We start from the raw sequence: 16,663 nt of genomic DNA, 5'->3' as shown, positions 1-16,663 counted from the left end.
TTTTGTTTCATTAGAGAGGTGTTAAATCATCAACTCAGGCATCGCCTTCTTGAGGCTCCCTCACCCTCCACCCACCAATACTAGTAAATAGCTACAGTTTTCTTATAAACAGTGTGATATTAAATTAAGTACTGGCAGGTTTCTTTGGTTAAGCTGTTGACTTTGTAGGGGGTTGAATTATATCACATACCAACCAGTAGTCATTGTACACTCACTCCAGGAAGCTTCCTTTTCTATTGTTTTTGCATTCAGAACACACACACTTAAGTCAAAATGAGTAAATGAATGAGTGAATGAATAAAAATCTTTCCAAATGCAAGGAAACTTTTGCTATTGATGCTTCGAGAAGCAACTACTAGTACATCTAAATTTAGTATCTTAGGGTACACTTACTATAACTGTGACAGCTTAAAAAAAGTTTCCCGGCAAGAAAGCTGATTTGAGGAGGAAAAAGAAAGAAGAAAGAAAGGTAAAATTAAAAAGCTTGCAAGCCTGGCAGGAGCTTAATTAAATTCCAAACGAGAAAAATCTCCAAGAAAAAAAAAAATTGCTCTGCTTAGGAGGTCTGATAGAGGATGGCTGTGTGTGCAGTGTTCCCATTAGTGGGCGTGGGGGTTTGGGGGGCCCATGTTGGAGAACAGCCCCTCAGTATGCCCTTTATTCTGTTTCCCATTTCACAAGTCTCCATACTTGTTTAAAGTTCTGGTCACCAAATTATATCAAGAGGAATATAGCAAAATTATTTCCCCAAGGTCTTTCTCTTGTCTGCTCACAATGTCAGATTTTGTTGTTGTCATTGCTGCTCTTGTTGAATATAGCAGCAGGTGCTCTAACGATGGGTTTTGAGGTAAGGCTGGGCCTCTTAACCCCTGTCTTTTTATTTCATGAGCTTTCTGCTTCTCAAGGAGAACAGTATTTTATGGTTCCCAGGCTCAACTTTTTAAAAGGACGAATAAAGAAAATAATAAATAAGCATACATTTCCATAACAATTTATTCCGAAGTTCTGTCTTGGAACGTGGCTGGCGAACATGAAAGATTACTGGCAATGTTAGCACAGTGTTCTGGTAGGAAGTCAGGAGACTTGCATTTTGGTACCTATTTCTGATTATGTATATTTAAAGAAGTCATACAAATTTCACATCATGGCCTCCGGACTTTTAGGTGAGGAATATGTTATTTGTGAACATACCTGTACATGTGCTGATTTGAGGGCTGTGATATAGAAACCCATCATTTAAGCTTCCTTTAGGTCACCTGATTCTAAAGATACAAAGCAAGCCGTTCCCTTAGCTTGAGAGATAGGGGAAGCAGGCCCTCAGAGGGCATGTGAGGGCATGTCCTTTGAATTTCTATGAAGAGTAGGACCATATCTGCACTATCATAGACTCAACCCTCACTGAACAGAATTTCAGAAACACTGGCATAGTCAGAATGGAACAAGGCAGAGTTGAAGTGGCAGCATGCTATTGTGACGAATGGCTATTGCAAGAGTTTTCGGCAACATGTATAAAATGGGTTATGGCAAACACGAAAGAGATAGTGCTGAAGAAAATCCTTTAAAACTGTAGGATACTGTACAGATGCTAACAGTGTTTCTTCAGTTGAGCTTTGTCTGAGAATGTAATATAGAAACAGGGAGGTAGTTTTTCCTTCATTGTTTAAGGCAAGGAGAATCCACCTAATGACCTTGCTTTACCTAACTCAAAACAGTACCTATTATTTCTTGCTATGGAAAATGGAAGGACTAACCAACAGGGTTGTATGGTGGAGAACTAGGTCAAGATGTTGGACAGAGGCATATGTTTACTAACCCATGTGTTTTGGGCAGAATCTTGAAGTCAGTTCTGGTGTTCTAAACTCAACTAAACTCAGCTCTAGGTTGTAGTTCATATTTAAATATCCTTAAGCAATGAGAGAATGGCCACCTCCCCTTTGGCAATGGTAAAACTACACCAGAGTAGGCATTTTTACCAATCTAGTAAAAAATCTTTCAAAACTATAAAGACATTTATATCCAGCCCCAAAGGGGTGATGGGTTTTATCATACCTCTCCCTGCCTCCTCTAAAATCTACACAGTGAGAAGTTCAATAGACCTGCCCGTGAGTTCTTGGCCTTCTTTTGAAAAGGAAGCAACCAGGTAAAGGAAATTCATGGGGAAGATGTCCATCCATGCTGGCTCTGGGCCTCTCGGCCATCCGATCTCTGCAGCTCACGCTGTGCTCTGTAACCTAGGAGGGTTGACCCCAGCGAGCTACATTTCACAGGTGCTTTTGAGGGCTGGCTTCCTGCTGCCGAAGCCAGTGGAGACCCTGGAAGTACAGAGCAGAGGGAGAGGGAGGGAAAAGACCAGCTAGTTTGTTAGTTGATCCTCTACCCCCTCTCCCTTGTCCACCCACCTGCCTCAAGTAGTTTCTCTACCTGAGGGTCCATCTTGTCCACGGTTTCAGCTTTGACTGGAGAGGCCTGCTCTGGTTCCAGCTGCCATCTAGTGATGCGGACCCTCCTCTCTTTGCCCGTCCAGCCTGGTAGTAGCTTCCTGCAGGGGCTGGTTTCTTCGTTACTTCACTCTTCCTTCCTGGGCTCTCAGCTTCTTCATCACATGGGTAACCAGTTCCCTGCATCAAATTAATTCCCTCTGTTTGTGTAAATACTTGAAGTGGTTTCTGCTCTTTGGTCAAACACTAGCACACCACCATGTCAGTCAGTGTTACGGTTCATGTCGCTATAACATTATTTCCCTTTTCTCTTTCATTACCCTCAATCCTAGGCTTAACATTTTTATTTAGGAGAGGTTGAGAGATCTGTTATCCTTTCATGACAGAGTTTAAAAGTGAATAGACCAAAAGGAATTTTACTTCCAACTGGAATGCTTTGCCCTCTGAGGAGGAAATGTTATTTCATGTACAAGCAGTTAATGACCACTTGTGCCATTGGAATTACTGTTAATTCTCGTTATATGTTTGAAAGTCATCATTACATATTCCGAGAAAAAAGAACAGAAGGCATTTACTTTTTTAAATAGTTTCTTTTTGGACCAAACACAAACATTAATATGATAAGAACCTGTAATTGCCATAGCGATCCCCTGTCTGATAATACTCATTGGGGTAACAAAAACACCAGAGATTGTTTTATATTTCAGAATCCAAGTAGTGCAGCTATTGATCTGAAATTCTATATTTGAGGTCAATGCAACTGGGTCACTGCAGGTTATTTCGTGGGGATTTAACCCACTGACTGCAAGGACTTAATTCCCTGGAAATGACTTCTGCTGAAAGCAGTATTAGTACTGTAAATGTGAACTCAGGACAAAAACACAGCTATAGAGTTTTATGATCTGTGATGCAATCTTGGGGCTAAAGTCCTGCAGGGACATTTCCAGTATATCTAAATCCTAGGAAACGTACTAAGCTTACCTCTTTTCCTATTTTATTCATTCTGGTAGCTCTACATATCCAAAGAATGGAGACAAGTAGTGTCTTTTCTGATTTAACATCTGCATTTTCCCCAAGTCCCTGGGATAGGGAAAGAGAGGAGAAAAACTTGTTGTCATTTTTCACAATTATCTCACTTAACCCTCAAAATAACAAAGCAGGAGATATTAGACAAGTAGAAAGATCCTGTGGAAAAGAATTTCTAGTTCATAATGTTACTGCGAGAATTAACTAGGATAACATTTTCCTTACTCTATATTAGGTACTCAATCAATAACTTGAAAGAAATAAATTCTTCAGAGGAGTAAAGCGAGTCATAAAATATTTCCCAAGTTCACATGGCTCAAAAGATTAGATTTAGCATTCAATTCCAGACTCTAAAACATAAATACTTTCCATCATCATACATTGCCTTTGGGGGACTATTTAGAAGAAATCTTGCTCAAAGGATAACTAACTAGCTGTTGACAAATATCTGTCTGTTATGTCTTCCTATGTAAGACCTATATGTCCTATATAAGTCCACAACAATTTTTTCTTTCTTTTTTTTTTTAACCAAGGTTAGGATTAAATTTAATGATCAGAAGTTTTGATAATGGAGTTTCAAGTTAGAAATAAGCTAGAACTTTCCAAGGATGGGCAGTGTTGACAATATTTAGTACTCAACATTAAAAGCATCTGTGCTTTAATGTTATACTCTCTGAATATATTTTTAACCCTTTACTCTATTATTTTTTATAACCAATTGCTCCCCCATCCTCTTTTGATATGTACTTAGCTATACACTATGTTATTTTACTCTTTCATATGAGTAACTATTTCAAGCTTACGTTTTATTAGTATTCTTTTCTGCAGTTTTTCACTTGTATTGAATTACAACATGCAACAAGCCAAGACTGATTCAGGGTGCTCAGCTAGGGGTTTCTTTCTGCTTTCTGAGTCAGCACTACTGTTTTCCAGAAGACATGTGTATGAGTTTTCTATCGCTACCGTAACATATTATCTCAAACTCGGTGGCCTAAAAATACCAGTAATTTCTTATCTGATAGTTCTGTAGGACAGAAGGCTGACACTGGCCTCACTGGGCTAAAAGCACAGCGTCTGCAGGTCTGCGTTCCTTTCTGGAGGCTCTAGGGGAGAATCCATTTCCTTGCCTCTTCGAACATCTAGAGGCTGCCTGCATGCCTTAGCTAGCAGTCCCTGGCCTCCACCGACACAGACAGCAATCCCCTTCTGACTCTCTTCTGCCTCCCTCCTCCACTTTTGAGGACGCTTGTGATTACATTGGGCCCAACTGAATAATCCAGTAACATTCTCCCATCTCAAGGTCCTTATCTTCATCACATCTGGAAGATCTCTTTTGCTCCATAAGGTAAGATAGGCACAGACTCTGGGAATTAAGGTGTGGACATCTTTGTGGAGCCATTTTTCTGCCTACTACATCCTTTTCCCTCTTCTAGCTTACGCAGGTATAGCACCAGCTCCACTTTCATGCCTCAGAAGCTCTTAGCTTGGTAGTTTCCATCTGCCTTCTTTCAAATCCAAATGACCACAAGAGTCAAGATGACAGTGACACTGTAGCTTGATTAGTAGATGAGAAGGGGGTAAAGAGAAATTACCTCATGTATTTACTTACAAGATGTGTTATTTGTCATTTGTGATGGATAGGCTTAGAGATTTGACTCAAGCCTGGATCAAAGCTCATTTATTCAAGGACTGTCTGATAATTTCATTTTAGGCACCCTCACCTCAGCCCTTTGGTGCTCTCAGTAGAACATGTGAGTTTGCATTTGTTGGTTTATTGTGCTCTGAGTTTCCAAAGTTGCCTCTGTATGCAAAAATAATGACATTTCTTTCCACCCCTGAGCAATGCTCTGTATATTTACCATCATGGAATGGCAACCAATGCTAGTTACTCGATGAAAATGACCTTCTGGTTCCAATATCAATTCCTTTGTCATCTTTCCCAGTCTTCTGAAGTAAATATTTTGTGTATGTGTAAATATTATGTATTACTTATTTTTAATATATAGTATTTATATTTATATGTTATTATATATAACAGTTATTTTATATATCATGCTTATTTTATGTATATGCATATACATATATAGGTACATATGTATATAACACTTAGAGATTAGGCAAGCCAGTGATACAATGAAACAATGATGATGTTCCATACAATTCTTCAATTCTCACACATGCATTTAAAGACAATATATTTTTTAATGCCCTGTGTTTGTAAACACTGATTAATTAAGCAGTAAAACAAATTGTGAGAAAAGGTATCCATAAGACTGTCTGAACACCATTAAAATGCAGGCTGTTAGTCACCAAAGGTAGAGCATACCCCACGCGAGTCCTTAAATACAATTCCTAGTCCTGTGTTTCTATCAGTCACATTAGCCTCATATAAAAATGATTTAAATTAAAGGCATTGCCCTATGGCAGAAAGTATCTATTGCTTGTTCTAATGTTTTTTTTTTCTTCCCTCCTATGGTCATCATGCCATTTTTACCTTTAAAGTATGCCTTCAGTAAGTAATTGGGGGGAAAAGCCAGTCAAGTATATTTGCAAATATTTTCTTTACTCTTGACTTTATCTTGCCCTTTGGTCAAACTATTTCTGATGCATCATCAACTCCGTGATGACACTCTTTGGGAGAAAAGATACAGAGCTTGCAAGGCACTTGACTACAAACAGTTGCTAAACATTGAACGCATAATAGTGACAAATTGCCTTAAAACTGTAGAAAGTAAAAAGCAGGGTTTAAAGGGTCACCCCAAAGAAACCAGAGATGTACAAATAATGGAGTATAAAAATATCCTCTACAGCACCATTTCAAGGAAATTTGAAATTAAAATAAAGGTAGATTTCACAAGTACTCCTCTTCTACTAACATTTCCACTGCAAGCTAACATTCTCACAGACTTGGCGGGGGTTTTTGTTGTGGTTGCTTTTTAATCAGAGTGTGTGTGTGTTCTAGCAAACTAGAAGTTTTATGGCTGATGCCTAGCTTGTCTCTTAACTCATTCTAATTATATTCATAATTAAATTGTAAAAAAATAGTTGACTAGAGCCAAATGGCTTGCACAGGTGTCTTTTTGTAGGAATGGTTTAGTGCTAGATAATAAACAACTGGACCTCCATTTACTTAATTTGGCTTAATGAAAAGTCCTTTATAAGTAAAACTAGAAGGTGATTCAGAACTCAGATTGGGCCTTGACTCTGAAATTAATTGAGTGGTAAGATATCAGCTCCCCTAGAAAATGTGGTGCTTGCTTTTTCGCTTTTCCTTAAAACTCTCCTTTTACTCGCACTCCTTTCTTCCATATCCTTAAGAGGTCACTTTCAAAGCACTAAACTTCACAAACTGAGCAAGCAGCCAGTCAGCCTTCATGAGTCAGCTTCCTAAGCATCCCTGCTCCAACCGAATAGACATGCTTTTAAAAAATATATAACAAAATGCAGAATTTCTCCTCAATATCTTAGTGGAAAACAGTTACCTTAAGCCATTCCTCTAATGGTAGATTTAAGTGACTGGTTTTCATTGCCTGTTATCAGGTTCACTGCGTCAGTAGATGTTAATGAAATTGAGTTTGTGGTCTTTTATTCTACACTGAGGCTCTTGCCTCATTCCACACTCTTGGGTTGCCACCACATTGTGATCACCACTGAGAGGTCTTCCAAAAAACTGCCTGCCCACCCACCATCCACTCTGACTCTGGCCACAGCTCCAGAAGGAGAACGGCTGCCTCTAAGTTGTTTCTCTCTCTCTCTCTCTCACCCAATAGAGTATCATTCTGGTCAAAGAGGCTAAATAATACAACTGGCTGACCATTTCATTTCGAAGAAGGGCCACATTCTCTGCAAGATCTTCAAATCCCTACATGCTCTGGTGGCTCACAAGTTCTTAGACTTCATTATTTACTGTTCTTGCCTTGCCCATCTTAATCAAGCCCATTGGTGTCATGGTTCTTCTTTGAACATCCCCAGTGCATTGAGGGTCTTTACCCAATTCCTCTACCAGTGGCACGTCCCCAGATTGTCACCCATGTGTTAACTTCTCAGTGAGGTCTACCCCATTAACTAAGCTAAAGTTTTTACCTGCACGACACACCACCACATACCACCACACTATTCAAAAGCTGACCCCTCTATTTACTACCTGTAAGACCTTGAGCAAGTTCTTAACCTCCACACCTCAATTTCCACATCTATAAAATGGATGTAAAAAAATACCTCCCTTGTGGGGACTGAAAGAATTTAATGGAATGCTAACTGTGGCAAAGCACTTATTACAGATTTCCTGACATGTGGTATTCAGTGAATGTTAACTTGTCTTATTAAGTTAGAGTACAGTCAGACTATTCTTAAGACCACACTCTCAAACGACCTTTCTGTCCATTCCCACATCTTTCCCTGCCTCTGGGACAGCTGTCTTACATGACACGTATGACCATCTTGATTCTGCTTTAATGTTTGTTTCCAGAATTCCGAAGACTACCAAACATGTTTAAGATAATATCACAAGATATTGTCTTGCCTCACAATCCAGGGACTTCCACTTTCTGTATCTCATGACATTAATTTGTTCTGCCAACCATTCCCAGGCCCAACCCCGTGTGATCCATCTGAAGTCTGTCACTTTGCTATAGGACGTACATCCTAATCATAAGCCAGAGGCCAACCTTCTTCTCCAACCTGACATTGCCTTGCTTCTATTAAGTATTAGTAAATCTGTGACATTCACAGTGGTCCCAGAAGAGACAATTACAAAGTAAAGCTTTCTCCCAGTTGGGAGATGAGCTGCCTGGTAGTGTACCCTGTGTTTCAGCCTATGAAAATTATAAACCCATTGGTAGGTGAGGAGTTTAGGGTATGGCAGGGGAATCTATACACCAGCCTGTGCAAATATTTGTAGCATTGTACCTCTTTCTCACAATGAGAAACATTTAAAAAGTCATCAACTAAACCATATTAAACAAGAAGTCATCCCCCCATATGCATGCGTACACACGTACTCACTGTACAAACCTGAAATACTTCATTTTTATTTTTCAGGTCTAACATTTTATGATATTCTAGCTTTAAAAAGGTAGAATTATTATTATTATTATTATTACTATTATTATTATTATTATTACAATTCTCTTAAGAGAACTTTCATATTAACCTCCTGTGAGCTATTTTCAAAACCTGCTGTGGAACGCGACCTGATGCCTACCCTCTTTTCTCTTAACTGGTTCACACACAGTCACATGCCCTGATTTGCTCAAGCCCCTGTCCTTTAGTTCTTCACCTCTCTGTCCATAAAATAATTGTTTTCAAATAACTTTTAAGACTATGGCGGGCTCCTTGAGATGTGGCATTTTTTCACTTGGCTCACCCCGCCTTGTTGTGGAGAGTTGAACTATAGACATGATGGCTCCTGGAGTACTCTAGCTGCCTGGGGAGTTCTGCTCATGTTGGAACTGCAGAATCCAGAATCACCTCGCTGAGAACTACCATGTCATTTGGAGAATGGGATTTTCCCCTAACAATTGACTCATGTATTTTCTCCCTACACTTTGGGAAACAGACACATGGAAAGTGGGTACACTTTGATGGAAAACAAGCAGCTGCACTGGTTTTAATTTTTTTTTAAGATTTTATTTATTCATTTTTTTGACAGAGAGAGAGAGCACAAGCAGGGGAAGCGGCAGGCAGAGGGAGAGGGAGAAGCAGACTCCCTGCTGAGTAGAGAGCCTGACGTGGGGCTCAATCCCAGGATGCTGGGATCATGATCTAAGCCAAAAGCAGACGCTTAACCAACTGAGCCACCCAGGCACCCGCTGTGCTGGTTTTAAAAGTAAAAGTAATATGCTTGGAAGATGAAGGCAAAAGTAGATTTTTAAAAATCCATGAACTATAAAAAATTATATTGGATAATTATGAGAGTTTCCTCCTTTCATTGACTTGTAGTCTTCCATTTAAATGTGCAGTTGCTGTCGCCATTTTATTTCATGTAACATCTTTATTATTGCATAAAATTGGAAATTCCAAAAGGTCAAATGCCTGAGGCCCTGAAGCCCTGATTATTGTTTAACCAGTCAGCTCTTGGCCCCTTTCTCTTTTCTTCTCACTTTGAGTGTCCAGACGGTGAAAAGTTGACTCTGAGATCTCAAGTCCATTCTTCTGCCAAGTAAGGGATGGGCAGACCTAATTATTGCCATCTGTCCTGCTGGTGGAGAGTGGAATCTGTCTTACCAACAGATGAAATCAGTGATTCTTGGAGCTCTTCCCCAAGTCCCTACCTAAGCACAATGTTAAGACTGTTCTTTGACACTTTTGTGTATTATTCTCTGAATATCTAATTGGCACCTAAGAAGGAAATATTACCTCATTCAGAAATTTTTTGGAAATTTCTATTTCTTTGTGTTCTTTATAAAAATGTTTTAGGAAAAAAAATGGAAAGATCTTGAGCAAATACTAGACACAGAAAGACCTCAGAAGTCCCTGTCCGCTAAGTTTGAATTTGTAATGCTTAGTGCTTCTGAGAGCTGGATCTCTGAATGGATATGGAGCAGTGTTAGCTGAGCAGAAGATTCAAAGCCCTCCCCAAAGGGGAAAGACAGAGCAGCTAGAATAGAGCATAACTATGAGACTCACATTGGTCAATGTCAGAATCCAAACAGCCTCTTTCTCTAATAGTCCCTTAATATTTGAGAAGGCCTAAAACCTAAACTGCAACCCCTGTTCAGTGTTCACCTTCCTTTCTCTGTTCTTTCAATAATTTTCACGAATTAATGTTTCCAGACCCTTCATAAGTCAGATCACCCTTGTCTAAGCATGGTCCTCTATAGTTTAGAAATCTTCTTGGTGAGCTTAGGCTGCCCTAACAAAATACCATAGACCGAGCACTTTAAACAACAGAAATTTATTTCTTACAGTTCTGGAGGCTGGAAGTCTCAGATGAGGGAACCAGCACTGGGTTCTGGTGGAAGCCTTCTTTGTGGCTTGCAGAGAGCTGCCTTCCCACTGTGTGCTCACATGGTGGAGAGAGAGCAAGCTCTGGGCTCTTCCACTTCTTATAAAGACACTAATTCCATCGTGGGGCCCCACTCTCATGACCTCATCTCAACCTAATTGTCTCCCAAAGGCCCGATCTCCAAATACCATCACATTGGGAGTTAGGGCCTCAATATAGTCATTTCGGGGGCGGTGGGGTGGGGGTGGACAAAAACATTCAGTCGATTACATAAATCAGACTTCAGGGGAGTGTTTTAAATGTATAACTTTATCAGTGCAGGATAAACTTCCCTCCCTTATTCTGACAATAGCATTCTATTACTGCAACACAAAATTTAATTAGCTCTTTATTAATGTTATATAATGATATTATTGGAATCTGAAATTAAATTTCAAGTCCCAGGTGTCACTTTTACCCATTTCTCTCTCATCTGAAGTTTGTGCGTTTTTAAACTTCCATGCAGAACTGTGCGTGCGACCCTGGACCACTGTGCTCGTCTCCTCATGATTCCAGCACAGGGGAGTATTGTTTTACATTTTACCTTTTGCATATGCACAGAGCTTAGCTCACCTGAGTCACATAACAACTGCAACTGGGACCAAAACCCAAGTGTTTAATTACAAAAGTTTCAGTCTTAGCATTCAACCTTCCTCTCAGCATTCTGACATTCGCAGATCTGAACTATCTGTGCACATCCAGGCTCTCGAATACATTTCAAGACCGTGTAGCACAGTCTGGAAGGCCTTTGGGACAATGGAGAATTTAGACATAATTTACAACATTTGAGGAAAAACTTCAAATACCGTGCCAGGAGGAAGAATTGTAGAGAGGGGCATTCCAAATTTACGAAGAGGAATTCTTTAGATTTTTGGACAATTTTAGAATTAATTTGAATCACAAATGTGGTAAACTAATAGAGTCATGTTAATATATAGATAAACCCCTCATCACTTATTCGTAAAAGGATTCTGTCCCGAGCATACAATTTAAAACAGAAGTGACAAAATTTTGTATTGCTTTCTGTATCCACAGCAACATTTCAGGTACTCATTTCTTGTGCCTGGGTCAGTGGAAAAACTTTTAAATATGAAACTACACACAAGTGCCATTCAAATACACCTAACAGATGGAGAAGGAAATGCTTAAAGCGTGTGTAGAAACAAGGCACTATGTCCTCACTATCTGTTCTAGCAAGAGAATTAAGAAATAACGTCATAAGATTTTTTTATGACTTTCATCATAGGTGTTATTTAATTGAAAGGCAGGACTACTGCAAAGCTTTGCTTGCCTCCCATGTCATTTGTTAGAAATGTATTTTCATTTTTAAGTCCCTAAACTAAATTCATTATTTCAACCCATCATATTCATAACAGAAAAAGCCCGACTATAGCTAAAAGTTGATACTGTGTCTACTCACACTTGATATCCCTTTTGTTAAAAAATGTTTAACCTCTTTTTTGTAACAGAGAAAACATACAGAAAGATATACAGATCATGGGAGTATCATTCATAGGGAATTTTTTTTATAGAAGTGATTTTCCAAGTTTATATGTTTGTCAGTCCTTTCTCTAATGATTAATTGTAAATTATCTCTGTTGACTTTTTAAGTATGAAACTGAGTAATGCTGTCTCGGGTCTAGTAGAGAAGAATACAATATTGTTTTCCTTCCCTTGGTCTGACCTAAGCATCTCTGGGGTAAGAGCCACGTCTTACTCATCTCTGTAGTGCCAACTCCAGGCCAATATAAAAACATAAGGTGCTTTATGGAAGTTGTCTCATATAATTCCACCTCTAACAACCCATGGTAATGAGCAGCAGTGGACTGTTGACATAGGGGGTGGGAAGGGTCATTGGTGAGTAGGTGAATAAGACAGGTTGAAACTGCTTAATTTAACCCATTTTGCTGGTACTAAAAGTAAGGATTAACTGCTTATAGTTCTTCAAATATTCTTACATGTCTTTTAAGCTCTGTTGTACAGCTCCCTTCAGGAGAATATGCCGACTCTAGTCTTCATATTTTCTCTATGTCAAAGTACCATTGCTATATAATTTACAGAGAATTCATCTTGGTGGTTAAAAAGTTTATGAGACAAGAAGGGGAAAATTAAATGAGCAATAAAGTATCTTGATCGGGCTAGTGAACTTTTGCAGTCTTCAAAGGGTTACCTGAGCTCCTGCTCAGACAACTTGCCAGACTTAAATGCAGAGCAATGGTGGAGAGAACAGTGAAACTGTACTATAAAAATAAATTACTGTCATGAATATTAAGCAACAAGAATATAATAAACATGACTGTTTGCATGATTCTGATTTATTGGTACTGATATGCGTATAAATTATGACACTAGTTGTTTTAGAATATGGGCCAAACAAAGCTGGGTGGACACTTCCTGCAGACCTTTCCATCTGCCACCAAATTCCTAATTCTCTGCTCCTGTTGCTGTGTTTCTTATGTCGGTGGCATCGGGACCATGTGTGAGCAGCCATTCCCTTTAGTTTACTTTGCAGACTGAAGGAGATTGCCTTTCCAGGATCTGGTATTACAACTACCATCATGAAGTTTCCTTTCTCTCACAGTGGAATAACTCCAGCTGCAAAGTATCCTGTAGGCTGTTCTTACTTGCTCTGTTAGACAGTGCTCGCTTTTGACGCGAGAGGGTTCATTACTATATTTATAAACCTTTTGGCCCCAGATTTGGGGTTTCCCAATGCTGAGCAGCACTGCATTTTGCATACTTGCTTAGCAGTGTGTGTTCTGGATCACTAGTGCTGAGGTATTAGAGAGAGAGACACACTGTGTATCCACGGAAAATCTCGAGGTACCTCAACTGCCATCAGATAACTACACATGTAGCACAATGTTGGTCTTGCTGATATTCACAAGTAGAAGTTATTAAGATTTGCCATCAGTTTTAATTGGCACTCTTTGGAGCCGGGTATTTGTTAAACAGATGACCAGGATAAGGTATTGCAACAGAAAATAGCATTCTCCTGCCTCAGGTTTTTAGCTTTTGTGTTACATCTCATCAAGGTTTACTTCTCTTTTCTCTAACTTTGGTGACAACCTACAAGAAAGATGGACAAAAATTTAATGACCTTAACAAGAGCTGCGATGTCCACGCAGTGAAGTATGCTTTATGGGTGCAAGCTGATGATACCTCTAGAGAACTGATGATAGAAAAACACCTGGCTATAGCGGAAATGCCTGCTCAAGGTCATGATGAGGCAAGAATTGTTGGCTACTTAGAATTGGAACTCCCACAACATTCTTGGAGGACATTTTAGCTGCATGTATCAAAAGGCTTGAAAATGAATACACCTTTCTATTGGCTACCACACACCTAGAAATTTACCTTAGGGAATTTTCACAGGTATGTACAACGCTGTGTACAAACGTGCTTTCCAAAATCTTACTTATAATGGTGAAAAATATAAATCTAACATATGTCCAAACCTAGGGAAGGTTAAATTTTAGCATATTCATATAATGAAATATTAGACATTTGTTAAATTGTATTGTAGGAAGCATTACTTCTGCAAGTAAAATGCCAGTAAGTATTAAAATAGAACATAAGAGTGTACAGTATGGACCTATCTTTAAATGTGTGTGTAAATATCTATAAGTAGACAAAAGACTAAAAGTCTTTCCAAATATTAACAGACATTATCCTTGAATGCTTATACAGCCATTGGATTTTGTCCTCTTTTGCTTTACTCTTCAAGTTTCTGCACTACGGATAAGTACCTTTGTAATGGTAAAAAAAAGAAAGAAAAGAAAAGAAAACAGAATAAAATAAAAGTGTAAGAAGAGAGTGAGCTGACATTGTTGTAAGACGTCTCAGAATCAGTTACTCTAGGGGATCCTAAATGTGGTTTCTACCTAAATCACCTTCATGGAAACATATTCCTAGACCAACTCACAGATTTTGATTCACTGTGCCTGGGATGGAGTTCAGAAATTTTTACAGAAACACAATCCTCGGGTAATTCTGATGTGTGGTCAGACTTGAGAACCAGCAATTTCAGTCCTTTCTCCTCCATGCAGCCAAATAGGAGAGCCAGCATTTCCTTCTCGTAGTATGCTGATATTACAGCATCTTACCCCCCAAGCCAAGATGTACGGTCCTTGATGGGGACACTGAAGAGGTAAATTCCCTGAACTGGAGAGGACGATGCAACCACATGTGAGCTAGTGGCACAGTAAGCGATGAAGACAAGCACTGCCCTACAGAAGGGAGAGATAAAAGTGCAACGGTTGGAATGGTTTCCTTAAAGATTCATTCAGTGTATATGGAGTTTGAAGGGCCAGCCAGGGAAAGAACATTAGCAATGGCGTTAGCCCTTATATGAGGGTGCTGTTTGGGGGCGAGTGAAGAATCTGAGTAGAATACAGTAAAGACTTTGGAGGTCACAGCAGAAGGTAAGGGGAGGACATACGGCAAGCCAGCATTGCAAATCCCATGAAGGCTGTGGCTGGCAACTGTCGTATTTCATCCTGCATCCTCCTGCCTAACACAGTACCTTCCTCAGAAACACTACTCAGTGCATATTTAGCCAATAAATTAACTAACTAATTGCAGAGAATTCAATACTACGATAGGATTTAAAATTTAATCTACAGCAATGAAAACCCCTTTAAATAGTTTTGAGAAAAGCAGTGAAAAACAGAAAATGATGTTTTAGGGAAATTTTTTTTGGTGATAATTGGCAAGATGTGTTGAAGAGAAGAGATTGGAGGCAGAAAACCCTGTTGTGTTGTCCTGGTATTACACTCAGCTACCAATCAAGTGTGACCTTGGGCAAGTGTCCTATCCACTTGGGGACCCCGATTTTTCTCTCTGTAAAGTGATTAAATGATACTATGTCAAAATTCTGAAATTGAGGATCTAGGGATAGGCAAGAGACTTATGATCCACTGCTCAAAGGATTGGCCAAATTTGTGTGTATTTTTGCCTGTGTGTTTTCTGGAGCAAGAGTCTCAGAAGGTTTTTCAGAAAAAAACCTAAAAAGTTACAAAATAAGTACTACTTAAAGTATGGTCTGCAGACCGGCAGCATCAGACTCACTTGGGATCTTTCTAAACATAAAAATTCTGAGGTCCCATTCCAGACTTTCTGAAAACAGTCTCTAAGGAGGAGCCCAGGAACCTGTTTTCATAAGCCTTCCAGTTTATTTGTATGCATGCAAAAGTTTAAGAAGCATCTGGTAGCTGGATGCTGCTCACCAGCTGAAAAATCTATTTTGTAAAAAAAAAAAAAAAAAAAGGAAAAGAAGGCATATATAAGAAAGATTACCAGAAATAAATAAATAAAAATTGCAAAGATTTGATGACAATTTGGATATACACAGTCATAGTCAGGTTTTAAACCTGGACAACTGACAGAAACAGAGAAGCTATGATGATGAGGCATTTTGTATACAGTAGAAGTCTGGACCAAACACAATTTAACAATGAACTGGTTTTTATTCCTGATATTATTCTGGTAGACATAGGATCAAGATAGTTCAATGTACCTTTGTGCTTAGAGAAATTCTTCCAGAATCACTCAATTGAATTTGGCTACTGAAACACTAAATAGAAGTTGAGAAAGATCAGAATGAAAACTTTGGCAAAATTGAAGATACCATGAGATATATTGATTGTGTGTGTATAGGAAAAAAAAGAAAAGCCTAAAATTAGGATTCTTGCATGTAAAAAGATTCATAAGTTTTGATGAATATGTATAATACAAAATTCCTATTCACAGATGAGATTGTTTTAAAAATTTTAAACAGAGCATTGAGAAATGACCAAAAAATGGTTATTTAGACCAGCAAAATTGAACCTTGGCTAAATTTGACATAAGCTTTCTAGCTCTACAAGCCAAAAGGTATCTTTAAAGTAAATGAAACCAACTCTTGATTCAAGAAAGAGAAAAGATATGCAGATTGAAAAGAACTTGTAACTCTGAGTCTACACTATCATTAAATGTACTTAGATTTGTACCATATAATTATTATGATTGTAGCAATTAATCAATCAACTGATTAACATGTAGGGTCAGCAGGATCCAGTGATCTTATCTTGAAGCTTGAATTAATTAATTATACTTTCTTCAACATTATTATTTTCTATTTGTGTACCCCAGTTTGTGCAAGTTGCTCCTATTGACAAAATGTGGTTTAGTCTCTCTACTTATCACAGCAGGTACGGGCACTCACTGAGGTACT

General features: G+C 38.8%; 1 protein-coding gene across 1 annotated transcript in view; it reads left to right on the top strand.

Annotated features, from left to right (window-relative positions):
• Positions 1-16,663, top strand: part of ARHGAP15 (Rho GTPase activating protein 15) — a 588,861-nt gene that overhangs the window by 462,337 nt on the left and 109,861 nt on the right. The gene's annotated exons all lie outside the window — the stretch shown is intronic.

This window comes from Leptonychotes weddellii, chromosome 3, assembly GCF_054177405.1.
Source record: "Leptonychotes weddellii isolate Sample4059 chromosome 3, ASM5417740v2, whole genome shotgun sequence".
Classification (NCBI taxonomy): domain Eukaryota; kingdom Metazoa; phylum Chordata; class Mammalia; order Carnivora; family Phocidae; genus Leptonychotes; species Leptonychotes weddellii.
The sequence above is the reverse complement of the archived record's forward strand: the minus strand, read 5'-3'. Positions and strand labels throughout refer to the sequence as shown.